The 11,619-nt window shown below is 36.5% G+C and overlaps 1 long non-coding RNA gene across 3 annotated transcripts; it reads right to left on the bottom strand.

The window, feature by feature from the left end:
• Nucleotides 1–432: 432 nt before the first annotated feature.
• LOC117064482 lies at nucleotides 433–10,928 on the bottom strand. Of its 3 annotated transcripts, XR_004429486.1 has the most exons (4): nucleotides 10,828–10,928; nucleotides 8,735–8,788; nucleotides 5,762–5,886; nucleotides 433–702 (listed from the first exon to the last, which is right to left on the bottom strand). It is a non-coding gene; the product is annotated as an uncharacterized LOC117064482 (long non-coding RNA). The 3 variants fall into 3 exon arrangements; XR_004429485.1 differs by lacking the exon at nucleotides 8,735–8,788; XR_004429487.1 differs by lacking the exon at nucleotides 8,735–8,788 and having other exon boundaries at nucleotides 5,762–5,883.
• Nucleotides 10,929–11,619: the final 691 nt, after the last annotated feature.

Genomic DNA, 11,619 nt, shown 5'->3' with positions numbered 1-11,619 from the left:
ATATTCATAAACCTTTACACATCTCTATGTACTATAAATCAAATCATACAATACATAATATTCTGGTAAAGTTTTAACATATGTTAATGACTCCCAGCCAAAGACCACCAGGAATTCACCTGCACTTGAACAAACTGAGTTCCTTGTTCATTGCCACAGGAGAGACTACACGTCATGGGGTATTGTGGAGTGTCTGAGTAAGGGTATTGGGATTTAGAGAATTTGTGCTTTGTTTGGGTGATTTGGGGAGAGTTCGAGGAAATGGGGGTTTGCTCACTTTGGGTTGGATGCTATCAGGAAATAGAGATAATTCTATTATTGAGCACCTTAATAAATCTTTTCCAGAAGGAGGAAAGACTAGAAGGAAAATAAAACTGTAATTGATAAAGCAGAAGCAATCACTTAAATTAGCCAGGAGAGCAAGATGTTTGATATTTCTGTGGTTTCTACAGTGACCTTGTTTTTTTCTTGTGCTTAGACAAAATTATGAATCATCTCTTTTTTTGTATCACTTCTTCACAGTCACAGAGTTATGTCATCTCGTGCTGATATTCCCTGAGAATGTCTTGGTCCAAGAGGAGAACATCAAGCCCTGGCTATGAGAGCCAAGCCTACTCCTGATAATGCTGAGACCCAGCTGTAAGTGTCAGACCAGTTCCCATATGTCAGGGGCTGTTTTTATTTTCGTCCCAAACAACATCTCTGATGAGAAAAAAAGAAAGATACAAATTATATTATATATTGCACTGCATTGGGGATAGAATAATTATAAATTGTCCATTACACATATAATTCATATTATATAGGGTCATACTGTGGTTGATAATTCCAGACTTTTTTAGGTACATTTCAATGTTGTGCAAAAAATGTCCTTTGTTAGTGGGAGCTATATATATATATATATTCTCCTATCAACATAGGACATGTGTTTCATATATGCAAAAATGTACACACATATACATATATGAAATACATGTTTTCTATGTATTTTATATAAATATACTTTTAAAGAGACAGCATAACTCTAAGTATGTCTAGAAAATGTATATAACATACATAATATATATACTTTTTAAAGAGAAAGCATCAACTCTGACATTCTGAATCAGTATCAAGTTAGAATTTGTAGGATTTATCTTGATTAGTCTTTGTTTCAAAATTGTATAAAATAAACAACTAGCTGCTGCTGCTAATATCAACATTTTCTAAAAATATGTTGAGTACGTTGTGTTCTTCTAAATATTTATCTTTTAAAAATTATCTCAGTAAGCTATACTTTTGGAATCTTTTTGGGTGGACAAATAAATACTTCCAGCAGAAACGAAATGAAGAACAGTTCCACTCTCCTCTAGCATTTACAGAGAGATTCTCTTCTTATCTAGTATTCTAAACTTTCTTGGTCTAAAATACGTTGTCTATAATGATTTTCTCTCTAAAATTGGAGCAAGAGATGTTCCACTCCAGCAGCTAGAAAGAGGCCCCTTCCAAACTTATTCTGAAGTTCCCACTGGAAAATGTATGTATCTCACGTATCTAGTCTTTCAAGCAAGTGTTATAAATCTTGTCTATAAAGTAATTAGAGTTATCTGAAAGGGAATATGGGCTGCTTGTCTACATTAGTTAAGATAACTTGTAATATCTTGGGAAGAAAATTCAGAAAATGAAAGTTATCTCTGTATGGAATTCCAGTATCCAAAAGAAGAAATCTCTCACAAAATTTTCCATGTAATATGGTTTAAAAAAGTGTAATATAAGCATGCTACTACACCTTATTTCCCCTCTGTAACTCCTGGAAAGATGCCACAGAACATGCAGTTTACATCTAGTCCTTGCTTGACATTAGTAAGAAATTACTGTTGATCAGCTTAGCAGACAAAAGGGAACCAAATTCACTGTTCCGTCTTCCAGTCTTTGTTCTTGACAGGTATCCTATCCTCTTGCCTTCCACAGTCTGTAAACTGGAACACTGCTTTATGTCCAGTTCACATGGTAAATTGAAAGGAAAGGAATGACTCTTGAGAAGGCAGAATGAAGAAGCAAGTTGATTTTTAGCATCCTCCTCTTCTTAATGTGTCTTCTCTTGCTCAGTCAAGTACTGTGACCAGGATGCATGAGGACCCCGCTGAGGCATCTTAACAGTCTCTAAACTCTGAGGAGAATTTGGATGCCCTGCTGGTTCCAATAGAGCTCAAGGGCCCAAAAAGTTGGTGGTGGGGGAGGGGGGTGGTGGGCAAGTTCTCCCTCCCAGCCCTGATTTGTCTATTTAAGGCTTATTCCCAACACCTATCAGATCAGGCTGTTGAAGTGCATTTATTACTCTCAGGTAATGTCTCTGGTGGGTTGAGGCAGCCCCATATCATTTAAAGTTTGGTTGGTTTTCCAGCACCAAACCAGAAAAAGCATTTTGCAGGTAATTGCTTCATAAAGAAGTAATAAAGAAGCAGATTTCACAAAGGCAGAAATGGAAAGTCTACTCCTAAAGAAGGTTAATATAAGTCTTAGTGGCAATACAGATGAGATATAAACAAAGCAAATTTTCTTTTTCTACTACTGCAATAAGTTCCTCTACCATTAAATATTATATTTCAATATACGTGGTTGATCTGCAAAAATAAGATAATTGATGTGAAAATAATTTGTAAATACAAAGCAGCTTAGTTCTGTAAGCAGTACAGTTACAATAGTAGTGATAACATTATTACTATTATTTTACTCTTGTTACTATTACTGGTGGTGGTGATAGTCAATTTCTGTTCAAATGGCAGAAGACTTAAGAATGGGAAATACACTAGAGATTTAATTGTTAATGGCTTGCTGATGATTTATTCTAGCTCTGTAGAAATATATATATTTATTATTTTCTCAGTGATCCTGGGAAAATAATATAAAATATTATATCATATTATGTATAATATGCAAATAAATACTAATGTGAACACATAATCACTAATGTACGTATATAAGTATCAGCCATGGTGTAATGCATAATATTATATTACAAAATTTTAACGTAGACTCCACACACATTATAATAAAATACACATCAAGTTAAAATGGAGTTAAACCTCATATCAAAGATATCAATTATCATATATTTTAATTAGAAACCTATCTTTAGTTTCTTTGCTAAGCACAAATTGTTTATTATAATATTGTGTAAAATGTTAAATTGACCTTAGGCAAGCATTCATGCTTACTTGTACACTTCGAGCATGTTATGTAATATTTTACTAATGAGTACCAACAATAAATCTAAGGAAAGCAGCTCAGGGTAGTTTAAACAAACGATTAGTGTAGACAATATGGGCATAAATCTTTTCTGCTCTTAATATACCTGTAGAGATAGGAACCTATTTTATGGGTAAATGCAAGTGCTAAAAGTATAATCTTAATGTGCATATTTAATTGACTTTATATTGTCACAATACTTTGACTCAAGGCATTTAAAAAATATGCCTTATCTAGAGAGTAAAGCCTGTTCTTGTACCTTCATTTCAGTGAGAATGTAGAACTTACTCTATGGTGTCTCTATATGTAAGGCTCTGTAGCATTTCCAGGAGCAATAATGTGTATTTAGTCATCCACAAATCCTGTTGTCTTTTGTGATATTCATTCATGAATAAGGTAGGAAGAGGCGAGTGGAGTTCAGAGTTGAGGTAGAAGCTATAGCAAAATGGTAACCTAAGACAATTTTAATTTGTGTGAAAAGTCTCAAGCCCACTTTGGCTGTATTTTCCGTAGTCTTTCACCATATGCCTTAGAGCAGAAGTTAACCTTTAGGGTTTGATATTTGAGAGATGGAGAGATAACTCCATGATTTGTATGAAATACAGTTATTCAACCAATTTGAGGGACTGGTGAATAGTTTTAAGGATTATGATTTATTATTACTTTACCTAACTTATCTAATTCAATGAAGTGTAAATGTTTGTGATTTAGATACATAATAAAATATGTTTCCTTCTATTGGCAACTTTGACCCAGTTCTTACAGGGCATAATTAGGTTGGTCTTTCTATATACAGATCAATGAATTTCAAAAGAGCTAGATGTAAAGTGACAGTCATTTTCAATATTTATTTTCGTATGAGAGAAAAATCTCTAGAAAATAGACTTCTTTTTAAGAAACAAGATCTCATTCTGTCATCCAGGCTGGAGTGCAGTGGTGCAATCATAACTCACTTCAGCTTTGAACTCCTGAGCTTGAGCAATCCTCCCACCTCAACCTCCTGAGTAGCTAGGATTACAGGTACACACCACCGTGCCTAGCTAATGTTTAAAAACTTTTTTTGTAGAGACAGGGTCTTGCTATGTTGCTCAGGCTGGTCTCTAACATTCCTAGCCTCAAGCGATCCTCCCACCTTGGCTTCCCAAAGTACTGGGATTACAGGAATGAGTAACTATGCCCAGCTGACTAAATATTTTTGATCAATCCAGATAGTTGCATTGCATTGGTATAGCTTTTAAAAGCAATATAGTAAGAGTTTTGATAGACTGCACACAAAATAAATGTGCAGCTGATGGACACATACATTTTAAAAATTGTATTATTTACCTGGCTGACTAAATATTTTTGATCAATCCAGATAGTTGGCATTGAATTGATATAATTTTTAAAAGCAACTATGGTAATAGTTTTGATAAACTGCACACAAAATAAATGTGCAACTGATAGGCGCATACATTTGAAAAATCATGTTCTATTTACCTTTCTGTAATGATCCATTTATCTGACCATTTTCTGATCCATTTATATTACGGTAAATTGTGTAACTTCATAAAGTGTCTCTATTCTTCTTTATACCTTTGCTAATTAATTAAAAAAGTACCTAAAACACATTTTTTGTTCTTTGAAAGCATTTTTGTAAGTCTTTTATAGATGTTATTTTTATACATAGATATGAACAATCATAATTTTTTTAAATGATGATTCAATTTTTCTGAAGTGGGGGCAGCTATGGTTTATTTTATTTTATTTTATTTTATTTTATTTTATTTTTATTTTTATTTTTGGAGACAAGGTCTTCTTCTGTCACCGAGACTGGAGTGCAATGGCACAATCTTGACTCACTGCAACCTCCACATCCTGAGCTCAAATGATCCTCCTGCCTCAGCTTCCGAAGCAACCAGGACTATAGGCATGTGCCACCATGCCTAGCTAATTTTTGTATTTTTTGTAGAGACAGAGTTTCTCCATGTTCCCCAGGCTCGTCTCAAACTCCTGGACTCAAGGGATTCGCCCACCTCGGCCTTCCAAAGTGCTGAGATTACAGACATGAGACATCTCACCCAGCCAAAGGGCAGCTATGTTATAACTCAGTTTGAAAGATGAAAAAATTAAAAATCGAATTACTGATGAACCATTGTGCTGTCGTAAACTTCTTTTAGCTTTGTATTATTTCAGAGTACCTCAGGGGAATTTTAAGACTCAACTCGTTGAGTTTTAAATGAATAGTTATGAAAAATATATTTTATGTTGAGTCAGTGGACTGGCATCAAAGAGACAGCACACTCCAAAGGTTTAAATGAGGACTATTTATGAAGGGATTAAGTCTTATATTACATATAATATGTAATATATTATATATATACCCCAACAGGGCTAGGGAAGCACATGAGACTAGCAACAGTGGGGAATTCTGAGTCCTGGCCTAGGATCCTGAAAGCTGGAGGAGAGAGGATGGTGTTATGAGTGGTGGCTGTAGGGAAACAGTATCACTACCAAAACTGCAGTGATCTAAAGGTAACAAAAGGATAAATACCGTGGCCTCTTTCTTCCAGCCTTCCCATTGCCTGCTAGTACCTTCTATTCATTGATCTCAAGTAGAAGCCAGAGGTCAGCCTACTGTGGCACAGACCAAGTCAGATGAGGATGGAAGTGGATCTGCTGAATCAGAGAAAAACAATTAGTGTTAGTTTTTTATTTTTGTGGTAACAAATTATCACAAGTTTAGAGGCTAATATCAACACAAGTTTATTATACAGTCCTGGAGATCAGAAGTCCTACATTCAAGAGGCTGGCAGGAGGCTGTGTTAGCAGTGGCTCATGCCTGTAATCCCAGCACTTTGGGAGGCCGAGGCGGACTGATCACGTGAGGTCAGGAATTCGAGACCAGCCTGGCCAAGATGGTAAAACCGTATCTCTACTAAAAATACAAAAATTAGCTGGATGTGGTGGCTCATGCCTGTAATCCCAGCTACTCAAGAGGCTGAGGCAGGAGAATCGCTTGAACCCAGGAGGCAGATGTTTCAGTGAGCCAAGATCACACCATGCACTCCAGCCTGGGTGACAGAGGAGAGTCTATCTAGAAAAAAAAAAAAGAAAAAAGAAGAAAACAGATAAGCAGGGATGCCTTCCTTATGGAAGCTCAGGGGAGATTTATTTTCTAGAGGCTACATACTTTGCTTCACTTTTGACTCCTTCCTCCAATCACTTCAACTTCTGCTTCCATTGTCACATCCTCTTTCACTCTGACTCTCCTGCTTCCTCTCATAAGGACCCTTCTGATTCGTTGAGCCCACCTGGGTAATCTCTTTATTTTAAGATTCTTAACTTAGTCCCATACATTGCAATGCATGGTAATATATTCACAGGTTTTGAGGATTGGCAGGTGAACATCTTTAGGAAGCGAATTTTCTATGTACAGACCACAGATCCCAACTAATTATGCCTATGAAAGAAGTTGACATCTCTGCTATAGGGAGAGTAAAACTAAAGACTGTTTACACATTTTACAGTGAAGAAGGAATTGCTTTTTATAATTTGAAAAGTATTTTCTTTTCTGAAGGATGCAAAAATTATTGACCCAGTGTTCCATTGAATTTTAACTGTTGTATACATTTAGTCCTTTATGTTCGAATGCTTTCTAAAGTTTCCACCTTCCAAGTTACCCTCTCCACATCTCATGGCAAGAATACTTTGAGATTTTTCATAAACTGACTTGGAAAAATTATAACAGCTAGGTTTTATTGAGTTATTATGATTTTCTACCCACTTTCATATGCCATTTCTACAATATCAATAAAAATAAGATACTATTAGCAATAATTTATTTTATTTATTACTATTAATATTATTATTATTTAGAGACAAAATCTTGCTCTGTCATCCAGCTGGAGTGTAGTGACGCGATCATAGCTCACTGCAACCTCAAACTCCTGGGCTGAAGTAATCCTGCCACCTCAGCCTTCAGAGTAGCTGGAACTACAAGTTCACACCACTGTGCCGGGCTATTTTTTTTTTTTTTAATTTTTTGTAGAGATGGGGGGGCGGGTCTCATATGTTGTGCAGGCTGGTATCGAACTCCTAGCCTCAAGTGATTCTTCTGTCTTGGCCTCCCAAAACACTGGGATTACAGGAATGAGCCACCGTGCCTGGACAGCAGTATTTTAAAGATGTTGAGGCAGAAGCATAAGTTAAATAATATGCTTCAGGTAGTGTAACTAATGTGTAAAGCATGGATATGTTATCATTTTCTATTTGTTTTCCCTAGATCAACTTTCCACCCTTCTCTGCCCTCCTGTGAGAGGCTGAACTATTCACACTGTCTCAACCACATTCTCTTTTCCCCTGGCTTCTGGTTGGCTTTAGCCAATGGGACATATTAGCAGGGTCTTAATGGTGAAAGAAGAAAGAAAAGGAGTGATTTTCCCCTATCCTACTGCCACTTCCTGTTCCTTTCCTGCCTTGCTAGGGAGGGTCTGCTTCCCTATACAACCATAACTCTTACTGGTGCCCATTCCACTTCTACTACATTCTGGTAACACCATTTCTTGAGCTCTTGGTGGGTCATAATGGCTTCCTTTTTTTTTTTTTTTCTTTTTGAGACAGAGTTTTGCTCTTGTCACCCAGGCTGGAGTGCAGTGACACGATACCGGCTTACTGCAACTTCCACCTCCTGGGTTCAAGCAGTTCTCCTGCCTCAACCTCGCAAGTAGCTGGGATCACAGGCGCCCACCACCGTGCCTGGCTAATTTTTGTATTTTTGGTAGAGACGGGGTTTTGCCATGTTGGCCAGGCTGCCCTGACCTCAAGTGATCTGCCCGCCTCGACCTCCCAAAGTGCTGGGATTACAGGCGTGAGCCACTGCCCCCATCCAATGGCTTCCCATTTTTGCTAGCCCCTTGTTTCTTCACTATCCCTTGTTGTTTTTCTCAATCCTCCCAAAACCTCTGCGCATAATTCCTTCCTTAAATTATTTCCAGTTTAACTGCTTTGAACGTGCATCTTTTTTCTCCCTTTGGAAGTAGCTGCAATTTGATTAAAAGGAAAATTGACTTTAGAACCTGAGACCTTAATCACTCCAATATATTGACTTGAACAAAAACATATCCCCCAAGCAAATGAATTTATAGCTTGAAATAAATTAGTCGCATATAGTCAATTGCTTGTATACTTGATTTTAGTTACTAGTTTTTTCAAAACAATGACTAACTGAATTAAGCCAGTTTTACAATTTTCACTATGTGAACATAGCATACTTTATGTTGTGTATAATGAGTGTATCAGTTAATAAACCTATCTGTAAATGTAAGGTCAGCTCACCCTTGTTGTCATTCTGCCATCACTAAGCATTGTTTATAGCATCTTATCTATCATTCTCTGATTCCATCCTTTGCAGAGAGTTTGGGTGTGATTCATTAACATTGGAATCTCATCAAGTTGTCCCTCAGAGAAAGGGACTCTCACCCATCACAATATACAGTATATGTCTGTTCTTTTAAAGGTTTCTTACCACTGTCTAAGTGGTGCTGATGTCTGTTTCCTTGACAACAAGGTAGGGTGAGCACTGAAATGATACCGAGTGCATGTCAGGTATATTCGCAAAGTGAGTTGTAGTTGTTCAGAAGAAATACATCAGAGCAACCCTGTCTTCTTTTGTGAGCAAAGATGCTAATGAAGGAGCTTCACATTGCAGGTGGTTTCTATGGAGCCAGTAGCCAGATACACATGACACTCAACACTGGCCTATTACATTTTTACATTTGTTTACTACTACTGTTCATTTCTTTTCCCCTAGTTATTTCTTAAGTACACATCCTGACCAACTAGTTTACTACTTGGAAGCTAAGCAAACACTTGATCTCTTCCTTTTTGATTGTGGGACACAATTAAGGTATAGCCTGAACATCTCCAGGGGTCTTTGTATCTAAAATGTGTAGTTCAAAAATATTATAACAGTATAATAATTATTCTGGGATATCACAGCAGATCAACCAGAAGCCTTCCTAAGCAGTTGTTCCTGTAAGTCTAAATTACAATGTCTGTATTGATAAACCTCTGATGTAATAAGATCCTAAAACTACTTATGAATCATAAAAAAGCTATTAGATTGTTATTATAGTCATTGGATGTTAAATGTATATTGATGTATTCTAATTATTTGAAAGTTGTTAATTCAAACATGGTGAGTATGGAATATCTATTAAGGAGAATATAATTAGCTAACGCATTCCTTTTCCTGATCATGACAGATAAAGAGTTTACTCTATTTGACTAATGATCCTCCTGAAACTGAAACATCTGGGATGCTTCGGTTAAAAATTAAATTTTATAAATGATGTAATCTTTGGCTACAATTATGGTGTATGTGTATTAAGGATTTATAATTTTAATTCTCTTTAATAGTAAAGAGATTTTCCAAACGTTTAAGGATGTTCTCCAAAGCATATAACTTTTTAAATATGTGCTTCATGGGTTCATATACAAAATTGAACCATGAAGATAGGGAGTGCAATGATAGATGCTAGAGGCTGGGAAGCACAGTGGGAGAGAAGCATAGAGGGGAGAATGTGGTGATGGTTAATGGTGCAAACATACAGTCTGATAGAGTGAATAAGACCTAGTGTTAGTAACACAGTAGGGTGACTATAGTTAACAATAATTTATTGCATATTTAAAAGTAACTAAAGGAGTAAAATTGGAATGTTCTTAACACAAAGAAATGGTAAAGGCCTGAGGTGATGGATACCACAATACCCTGATTTGATCATTACACATCGTATCCCTCTATCAAAAACTCACATATGTCTGATAACTGTGTACAATTATTATGTACCCACATTTAAAAATAAAAAATTAAAATAAAAAAATTAAAAGAGGCATACCTACATTCCTATTGGAAAAAAATGATAATTGATTCAGGAAACTTACACTTTTCTATCAATTAAGCACATTGAGGATATAACTAAGTACACATAATATAATATGAATTTCTTTCACAGACCATGAAGACTGTCTCTTTTAGTTGTAAATAAGGGCTTATATTATCCACAGAAATATTGAATTAATTCGCTGTTAGTAGATGTCACAGTTTTTTAGTTGCATAATTTAATTGCTATTTATTTTTATAAACATGAGATATTTCAAAGAGCTGAAAGATGCAGCACTAAATATATACATTTTGAAGAACTTAAACACAGAACTTTTCATTCATCCACTTCTACGCACCAAACACGAGCAAATACATAACAGGAAGAAACAGGCTAAGAAAAAGGCATATATATATATATATATATATATATATATATGTAGAGAGAGAGAGAGAGTAAATTTCTTTACCAAAATTTCTTAGTTCAAAAAGTGATAAAGTAATATCTACTCAAAACTTTCACAACTCATTTTCATACAAAAATGTAAGTATCAAATTTAGTTATGTATTAGCATCATACTAAGGTATACAGGCAGTGTAAGAATTAGCACACTACATAACAGAGATTAACAATATATTTGTATACAAAACATGCTACTCAAACTTTGAGGTATTATTACAGTTCTTGGATATGAACTTCCAACCTAATATTGGCCGCAAAAGCCACCTCTTATTACCCAAGATGTATACAAAAGGCGGATGTGTCGATGGTGTTTACAGAAATGTTCCCCAAGGGTATCCAATGGCAAACCCCTTATGTGGCATCTGCTGGAACTTAAGCACCGTTATAAAAGAAGGAATGACTTTCTGTTGTTTGAAAACTTGGAACACACAAGGTGACTTCAACAGACCAGAGGTTCCCAACTGTCACAAACTTCTACTGCTGCCATGGAGATGAGGTGGAGGAGGCCACAGGGCCACCCAGCATCCTGGGATGCAGGCTCTCTGAGGTCCCAGCAGAATCTCACACCAGTGGTCCTGCTCCCCAGCCACAGCAGAACTCAACAGGGGAACTATTTGAAAGTAAACCAGAGATGTCACAGTTTGAGTCCCCTCTGAAGCAGACATTGAAATGGAAGATTAGTATGAAGGCATTTCATTAGCATGTCCTTTGGAAAGGAAAGGAGATAGGATTGGGCAGGGAGAGAATTTGGGCCATGTCTTTGTTGATACAAATGCAACAAAGGCCTCAGCCAACCTCTTGGTAGCTCTAAGCTGGGATGGCCCTTTTAGGTTTTCCCAAATTTTGAAGAGGGGTTCTAGCCTTTACAGCCCCATGTTTACTAGGCATTGGATTTGGGCTTCTGTGAGAGGTAAGGCAGTTCTCTTCAACCAGTGGTAATTCTAAAAAGGGCTGAGCACAGGTCTGAAAGCCTTCAACAAACTTGTCAGAAGCTGGAGAATCATTTTCTCAGTCCTGAAAGGAGAATTTGGGAAGGACATCACAGCATCTCTGACCATCCAACCCT

Source organism: Trachypithecus francoisi, unplaced genomic scaffold, assembly GCF_009764315.1.
Source record: "Trachypithecus francoisi isolate TF-2019V2 unplaced genomic scaffold, Tfra_2.0 Lachesis_group2, whole genome shotgun sequence".
NCBI lineage: Eukaryota > Metazoa > Chordata > Mammalia > Primates > Cercopithecidae > Trachypithecus > Trachypithecus francoisi.
This window is presented reverse-complemented; position numbering and strand designations above follow the sequence as displayed.